The sequence below is a fragment of the Oncorhynchus clarkii genome, unplaced genomic scaffold, assembly GCF_045791955.1.
Source record: "Oncorhynchus clarkii lewisi isolate Uvic-CL-2024 unplaced genomic scaffold, UVic_Ocla_1.0 unplaced_contig_13841_pilon_pilon, whole genome shotgun sequence".
NCBI classification, from domain to species: Eukaryota; Metazoa; Chordata; class Actinopteri; order Salmoniformes; family Salmonidae; genus Oncorhynchus; species Oncorhynchus clarkii.
In genome coordinates, this window is record NW_027259695.1 from 38 (window position 1) to 9,010 (window position 8,973).

The 8,973-nt window shown below is 49.8% G+C and overlaps 1 pseudogene; it reads left to right on the forward strand.

The window, feature by feature from the left end:
* The first annotated feature begins 313 nt into the window (after positions 1 to 313).
* LOC139400702 (max-binding protein MNT-like) lies at positions 314 to 5,743 on the forward strand (annotated as a pseudogene).
* The last annotated feature ends 3,230 nt before the right edge of the window (positions 5,744 to 8,973 follow it).

Genomic DNA, 8,973 nt, shown 5'->3' on the forward strand with positions numbered 1-8,973 from the left:
AAGCCTTCCCAGAAGAGTGGAGGCTGTTATAACAGCAAAGGGAGACCAACTCCATATTAATGTCCATGATTTTGGAATGAGATGTTCAACGACCAGTCCACATACTTTTGGCCTTATAGTGTATATGGAAGTGGGGGATGGAGGAAAAGGAGAGGGGGATTGAAGGGGAGATTAAGGAAGAGAGGGGAGACGTCAGCTGGATCAGTAAGCTGGAAAACAACCAATTACATGACTCTTTAGATGAAATTCCACCTTTATATATCGTCCAATTAGATTCCTCCTTATAAACTGTCACTCTCCTGCTCAACCGCAGAAACCCTTGTGGATGTTGTTACCAAGGAAACGGCTATGTGTGGCAGCTGTTGCCGTGGTGTTGGAGAAGCAAGTAGACCTAATGAGCACACACACACACACCAACCTGCGTTTTCCTCTCTTGCACCACCATGCGTGTCATTATCGGGAAGGTGTGTGTGTTGAGCTGGTCTGTTCACCAACACACACAATTACACCAATACACACAGTTAGACAAACACACTCGCAACCAGACACCGAGCCAGTTGGTCAATGAATAGTCAGTGGTGCACTGAGAGAAGGAAAGGCTATCATACATATAGCTATCAAAATGACTTGTTTCATTTCTTCGCTGATATTGATGAATGAATATGCAAATGTAAAAAATGAATGATTTGTCTCACATGATATAGGATTATCAAAATGATTAATGGTACAACAAACCACACAGACTGTAGAAGCGTATAGGCTACTCCTTATCACTGGACTACACACATACACACATATCTCTCTTACAAAGCTCCAGTAACACCTCTGCAGAGAGAAATGGGAGCCCTTTGAATGTTGAGCCGGAATGACGTGTTCCTGGCTAGCAGTGAATGTAGTGTATTTGGAGGGGTGGGGGAGAGAAACTGACCTTGCGTGTGGACTCCATCACGTGCCTGCTAAGAGTAAACCGCTTTGCTCACTGAACTCAGTGCCCTGTAGTCGGATCATGTGATGTCCCTCTCTCTCCTTTTTTCGTTTGTTTGCTATCCGTCTTCTCCTCTATCCCATCTATATTATCGCCGCCATCTTGTGATCTTCTGTTCTCTAACTCTTTCTTTCCACCCTGTGCTCTCTCTTCCTCTCTCACTCCCCCTTTCTCCCTCTCAGCAGAGAGTTGCGTGTGCCTGTGTTTAGGAGCCCCTCAGACCACTCAGTAACTTGGTCCGAGAACCATTTGTCTGCATGACTACTGCACGCCTCTCTCTCCCTTTTCCTCCATCACGTCTTCCCCTCGCTCCCTGTCATAAGTTTACTCTTCTCATCTCCATGTTGTCTGGAGTGCACACACGCACACGGTTGGGTCAGTTCTGGGCAGCTGTTATTGGTTTACGTGAAATGTGTGTTTGCATGTGTGTTATGAGCAAGGAGTGTGTTAATGTCCTTTTCTCAGATTTTGAGAATGAGTTTAATTTACGGTAATGTGTAACAAGTGTGTTGGTATTACATATGCTGATGTGTGTGTGTGTGTGTGTGTGTGTGTCTCCCTGTCCCCCAGACTCTGAAGCGAAAGGAGAAGGAGTATGAACACGAGATGGAGCGTCTGGCGAGAGAAGATCTCCACGCAGCAGAGACTGGCTGAGCTGAAGAACGAGCTGAGTCAGTGTATGGATGTTATGGAGATAGACAAGGTCCTCAGACAGACCGTACAACCAGAGGACGACCAGGCTTCTACTTCTACTGCCTCAGGTACACACACACACACACACACACACACATACATTTGCAGAAGAAAGCATGCTGTGTGCATACCAGGGTTTCCGTTAGAAACACATTTGACCGTCATGCTTATCAGTCTATAGCAGCATTTCCCAAACCTGGTCCTGGGGACCCCAAAGGGTCACCTAGCACTACACAGCTGATTCAAATCAATCCGCTAATCATCAAGCTTTATTTTAAAATCAGCTATATAGTGTTAGGGCAAAAACCAAAACAGGGACACTTTGGGGTCCCCAGGACAGAGTTTGGGAAATGCTGGTCTACAGGTTCATTTGCATAATATAGTGGAATTAAATTGCTGTGTGTGTATTTTCGTTAGTCATCATGTAGCCTATCTTATTTATCCAACACAACTGTCACACGTACACAGCATACAGAGCCTATTTTGAGCAGGATGTTTCTCCTGCAGCTCCTCGGCTGGTGCTGCTGAAGTACAACGCGTGCTTTTGTAAAAGCCCGTTCATTGTGCAACAATTTGAAATGCAATCTTGTGTTAAGTTTTGGTGAACAATTAAAAAGAACTAGGCTTACTATTTTTATTTCTCAACTGGTAGCCTAATTGAAGCACGCCTCCCATTCACCATTAAAGTGCAGGCAACAGGCTATCAGTGGGTCACCACCACTTTACAATGTGAGATGGAGGCAGTATGCATTCTGAAAACACAACCCTACTTAATAGTTTGAAACCTGACTGTTTTACTTCATATTATAAATGTCTTACCTTGCTTCATAGCAGCCTATAGGCAAATCTGACCAGGGACGTCTTATCTTGCTTCATAGCAGCCTATAGGCAAATCTGACCAGGAACGTCTTACCTTGCTTCATAGCAGAGCAGCCTATAGGCAAATCTGACCAGGGACGACTTACCTTGCTTCATAGCAGAGCAGCCTATAGGCAAATCTGACCAGGGACGACTTACCTTGCTTCATAGCAGAGCAGCCTATAGGCAAATCTGACCAGGGACGACTTACCTTGCTTCATAGCAGAGCAGCCTATAGGCAAATCTGACCAGGGACGACTTACCTTGCTTCATAGCAGCCTATAGGCAAATCTGACCAGGGACGTCTTACCTTGCTTCATAGCAGCCTATAGGCAAATCTGACCAGGGACGTCTTACCTTGCTTCATAGCAGAGCAGCCTATAGGCAAATCTGACCAGGGATGTCTTACCTTGCTTCATAGCAAAGCAGCCTATAGGCAAATCTGACCAGGGACGTCTTACCTTGCTTCATAGCAGAGCAGCCTATAGGCAAATCTGACCAGGAACGTCTTACCTTGCTTCATAGGAGAGCAGCCTATAGGCAAATCTGACCAGGAACGTCTTACCTTGCTTCATAGCAGAGCAGCCTATAGGCAAATCTTACCAGGAACATCTTACCTTGCTTCATAGCAGAGCAGCCTATAGGCAAATCTGACCAGGAACGTCTTACCTTGCTTCATAGCAGAGCAGCCTATAGGCAAATCTTACCAGGAACATCTTACCTTGCTTCATAGCAGAGCAGCCTATAGGCAAATCTGACCAGGAACGTCTTACCTTACTTCATAGCAGAGCAGCCTATAGGCAAATCTGACCATGGACGTCTTACCTTGCTTCATAGCAGAGCAGCCTATAGGCAAATCTGACCAGGAACGTCATACCTTGCTTCATAGCAGAGCAGCCTATAGGCAAATCTGACCAGGAACGTCTAACCTTGCTTCATAGGAGCCTGTAGGCAAATCTGACCATGGAAACATGGAGGCAAATCTTTTATAGACGTCTTAGGCGATGCGTGAGTTTCAAATTTGGGGGTACCTTATAATTTCTCCTCCCATTTCTATCGATCTGTGTGCCAGTCATGATTTTCATATGCACATTTTCGTGGAACAGTTTCTTTCTAATAAAACCGTTTTTTGTTTCTCATAGTCATTGTCACGTGGCTCATCGTAGAAATGTAAAAGTAAAAAAATGTAACTAATGCGAGAGCACGTCACATTGATACACGTGATCCTTTGGCAGTTAAAGAAACGAGCGCAACTCATAGCCTATAGGCCAATGCAGCGGTAGTCCTAGAACTCCCATTGTCAACTAAGTCGAAATGCATAAAACCAACAAATAAAAACATGATCAATTCAGGTTGATTCACCTCTCTACTCGCCTCACTGCCCCCCCTTCCTCTCTTTTTGGTCAATTCCCCGTTAGGCCTACATACGTTTACTGCTGGGGACATATGCAATGGGGGAATTGATCAACAAAAATTAACATTCAAAAGGGCAAATCATTTACACAGTAAATGTGCAAGAATTGTCAGGAGACAGCTGAGCCAGCCATTCTGGAGAGAGACTCACCTCTTATCTATGCCACACACCTCTTCCCTTCTTCTTGTCTCAACATTAGAAATTATACTTGAGCCACATATCTTAGATACTTTTCACTGACAGCCGCAACTCAATCGGCGGGTGGCTCTTGCCATGCACTCTGCCCAGATTGCTGTCATCCCAAATAGACATAGGCCTACAAGCTTGTGATTTGAAATAATCCACAGCTATATAAAACACTTTTTTTAAATGATCCTCGATTCCTTTGTGGCTAAGTCATGCTTTCTGGTGATTTATTTTATTTATGTATAGACAGAAGTAATTATTTATAATTTGAATTATTTTATAATTTTGTCTACTTCCTAGCCTATTTGACTCGCCGCCTATGAAAGACTTCATGTGCCATTTCTCTCCTCTTCTATGTGTTTTCATATCAACTTTCTTCCGTCGTCCAGAAGCCAAAAGGCACCTAGTCAACAACAAATCTACGTTTTAACACGTTTTCATCTCTATCACAAACTGCTCTTCTCAGTTTCACTGTTTAGAATGGACTTTTCCCTCAAATTACATTTTGGTTTGAAAATTGTGTTTTATTGGCTACTTCAATACAGGAGTTGCATGTGCTTCTAAAATGAATGACCATAATCTATATGTGATTTCTGTCATTCTGAGCACCGTGAGTGGATGCCCTAATGGGTTACGCACCCAATGCATATGGGTCCGGTAAATTTGTCGGATGGACGGTATATTAAAATCTTCCCGTTCACGTTGTACAGCGCCACAGAAACCCTGGTGTAGACATACATGTCAATATGTGTGATGTGTTCTTATAGTGACATGTGCTGTATGAGTAATCGCTCTCCCTCTCTTTCAGAAGGAGAAGACAACTTTGACCAGGACATTGATGAAGACCTCTCCCCTCCTCCTCCACCCTTCTCCCTCCCCATTATACAGGCCAAATCATTCCTCACTCCTCACCTCTCCATCACACACAAGACCCTTTCCTCTGGGGTTCTGACCAGCCCCTCCCTCTGGCCCCCCCTCCTCACCCCCAAGCCATCGCCCCTGCCCCCCCACCTCACCCCCATCCGACCGTCCAAGTCTCACCCAAAGTCATCACCCACCCTTCCGTCATCCAGGCTGTCAATCACGTCCTCCCGGCTAATCACAAACACCTTACGCACATCGCTCCCTCTCCCAGTCCTGCCTCCTCCATCTCGCAGCCAATCACAGCAGCCGCCGCCGCTGCCCACCAGACAATCACGGCCCAGCCCATCGGACACATCACCGTCCACCCTGTGGCCCACCTGGGGGGTCCCCTGCCCCCCCACATGTACCCCCAGGGATTGACGGTCTCCCAGCCCACGGTGTTGGGGCATATCACCCACACCTTCACCCACCACACCCTTCCCCACGTCCAGGCTAGCCATGCTACCGCTAACGTGCCCCAGGTCAATGGGGCGGCTGTGCCTGGCCAGTGTGGCTCGTCCCTGGGGAAGCCCACAACCATGCTGGCCCACCACCACCACCACCACCACCACCATCACCACCCACAGCTGGTGGGACAAACCACCGTCCTCAACCCAGTCACCATGGTGACTGTACCACCCTTCCCTGTTAGCACACTCAAACTGGCCTGAGAGACAGGACAGGCAGGGGAGCGAGTGAGAGGGCACGAGAGACAGAGGGAGGGAGGGAGAGGGCGACAGAGGGGGAGGGCGCGACAGAGAGGGGGAGGGAGGGTGCAACAGAGGGGGAGGGTGCGACAGAGAGAAAGAGAGAGGGCGCGGCAGAGAGAGAGAGAGAGGGCGTGACAGAGAGAGAGAGAGGGCGCGACAGAGAGAGAGAGAGGGCGCGACAGAGAGAGAGAGAGGGCGCGACAGAGAGAGAGAGAGGGCGCGACAGAGAGAGAGAGAGGGCGCGACAGAGAGAGAGAGAGAGGGCGCGACAGAGAGAGAGAGAGAGGGCGCGACAGAGAGAGAGAGAGAGGGCGCGACAGAGAGAGAGAGAGAGGGCGCGACAGAGAGAGAGAGAGGGCGCGACAGAGAGAGAGAGAGAGGGCGCGACAGAGAGAGAGAGAGGGCGCGACAGAGAGAGAGAGAGGGCGCGACAGAGAGAGAGAGAGGGCGCGACAGAGAGAGAGAGAGGGCGCGACAGAGAGAGAGAGAGGGCGCGACAGAGAGAGAGAGAGGGCGCGACAGAGAGAGAGAGGGCACGACAGAGAGAGAGGGGGAGGGGGCGAGAGAGAGGGGGCGACAGAGAGAGAGGGGGGGGCACGACAGAGAGAGGGGGAGGGCGCGACAGAGAGAGAGGGGGAGGGTGCGACAGAGAGAGAGGGGGAGGGCGCGACAGAGAGAGAGGGGGAGGGCGCGAGAGAGAGAGAGGGCGCGTCAGAGAGAGAGGGGAGGGGGCGACAGAGAGAGAGGGGGAGGGGGTGACAAAGAGGGGGAGGGCGCGAGAGAGGGAGGGCGCGAGAGAGGGAGGGCGCGACAGAGAGGGAGGGCGCGTCAGAGAGCGAGGGCGCGTCAGAGAGCGAGGGCGCGTCAGAGAGCGAGGGCGCGTCAGAGAGCGAGGGCGCGTCAGAGAGCGAGGGCGCGTCAGAGAGGGAGGGCGCGTCAGAGAGCGAGGGCGCGTCAGAGAGCGAGGGCGCGTCAGAGAGCGAGGGCGCGACAGAGAGAGCGAGGGCGCGACAGAGAGAGCGAGGGCGCGACAGAGAGAGCGAGGGCGCGACAGAGAGAGCGAGGGCGCGACAGAGAGAGCGAGGGCGCGACAGAGAGAGCGAGGGCGCGACAGAGAGAGCGAGGGCGCGACAGAGAGAGCGAGGGCGCGACAGAGAAAGCGAGGGCGCGACAGAGAGAGCGAGGGCGCGACAGAGAGAGCGAGGGCGCGACAGAGAGAGCGAGGGCGCGATAGAGAGAGAGAGAGGGTGCGACAGAGAGGGTATGACAGAAAGAAAGGGTGCGAGAGAGAGAGGGTGAGAGGGAGGGTGCGAGAGAGAGGGGGCGGGGGCGACAGAGAGAGAGAGGGTGCGACAGAGAGAGAGAGAGGGGGAGGGTGCGAGAGAGGGTGCGACACGAGAGAGAGAGGGAGGGTGCGACAGAGGGAGAGCGAGAGAGAGGGTGACAGAGAGAGAGGGTGGGTGGACAGAGAGGGAGGGAACGAGAGAGAGGGTGAGAGAGAGGGTGCGACAGAGAGGGAGGGATGGTGCGACAGAGAGAGGGAGGGAGGGAGAGAGAGGGTGCGACAGAGAGAGAGGGAGGGTGCGACAGAGAGAGAGGGAGGGTGCGACAGAGAGAGAGGGAGGGTGTGTCAGAGAGAGAGGGAGGGTGCGACAGAGAGAGCGAGGGAGAGAGAGCGAGGGAGAGAGAGGGAGGGTGCGACAGAGAGAAAGGGTATCACAAAGCTTATCAACTGGTCGTTCAGTACAGTTTCCGCTGAATTCAACGTTGCACACCGTTCTGTCGTACTGAATGCAACCCTGGACTCAAATCACAATCTGACAGAGAGGGCAGGAAGAGAAAGAGCGAGTGAAGCCGTTGGTGCTCATTGATCCCAGGTACCAAGGAGTACATGATCAGGTTGATTCAGACTACAGGATTTGTGACCAGAACATTCCTCCCCAGAACATTAACTCTCAAGACTTATGGGTAGCACCCAAATTGTACCCGATTCCATATATAGTGCACTACTATGGGCCCTAGTCAAAATAGGAAGTGAATAGGAAATAGGATGCCATTTGGGACAGATCCATGGATGAACTCATACATGAATTGTTCTCGAGGACACCGACTCCTGTTACAGCCAGAGCCTGCTTTGGGTAGAAGTCACCTGTAGACACAGGTTCAGTCTACCCGCCGCCAGTCTTTCTCGTTCCCTCTCTCATCTCCTCAGACGCACTAACATAAGATGAATATTCACTCAGGCATCAGGGGTCCTACTCATTCATTCATAAAACCGTACCACAACATTGCAGCCTCATCCAGGACTGCTCTTCTCCTGCTCAATAGCCCCCCCTGCTGCCAGTCTCCCATCATAGCCACTGAAAACCTTATCCTGGTGTTAGAACAAGGGAACAGCTCTGGGGGCTGGACACATAGCATACCTGCTGTGTATGTGTGAGAGATAGTGAATTATATGCCCCTTTGCCAGCCTATGCATGTCTGACTACGTTCGAGTCACCATCATATATGTATGTAAGCAATCTCATATGGTCCTACTGGTTGTTTCAGGTGTGTGTGTGTGTGCGCGTATGCCTATATTCAGTAGGTTTTCTATTCTACACTATGGTGGATAAATCTACTGTTCCTGGTGCATGGTTCTATTTCTGTTGTAGCAGTTTGACGTGTGTGTGTGTGTGTGCATGCAGCGCGCTCCTGTCGGTGTGTAATCAGTCATAACATTCTCCTTCAACCATAGCACTGTGACAACCTTGATCTACACCCGGAGATGATCTGAGAGCAAGCAGAAAAGCAGTGGGTGTGATGTCCCTTTTGTGTTCAAGTGTGTGTGTTTGGTAGGAGAGCGACTGAAACGTGGTGGGGGGGGGGACTAAATATTTTCTCTTTCGAACACTCTGATGTTTGACTTTTCTAATATATGTATGTAGGTACGTATGGGTGTATTTTTGTATATGTGTGATTGTATGCACGTTGTTTTTGCATATACATGTGTGTATTTTACTCTTTAACCTTGCATGTAGATTGCGATTTAGGTTCCGTTTCAATGTAGTTTTTTTTTTTTGTATGTTTCTTTCTGGGACCATGTACAATATTGTATGATGTGGGCAGGATCTTGGACCTCATGCTACAATGTTATTATATATATAAATATAAAACACAGATGTTTTCCCTATGGAGAAAGTTGAAGTTATATATCGCCTGTACACTTTGGGCTGCCTTTTGGA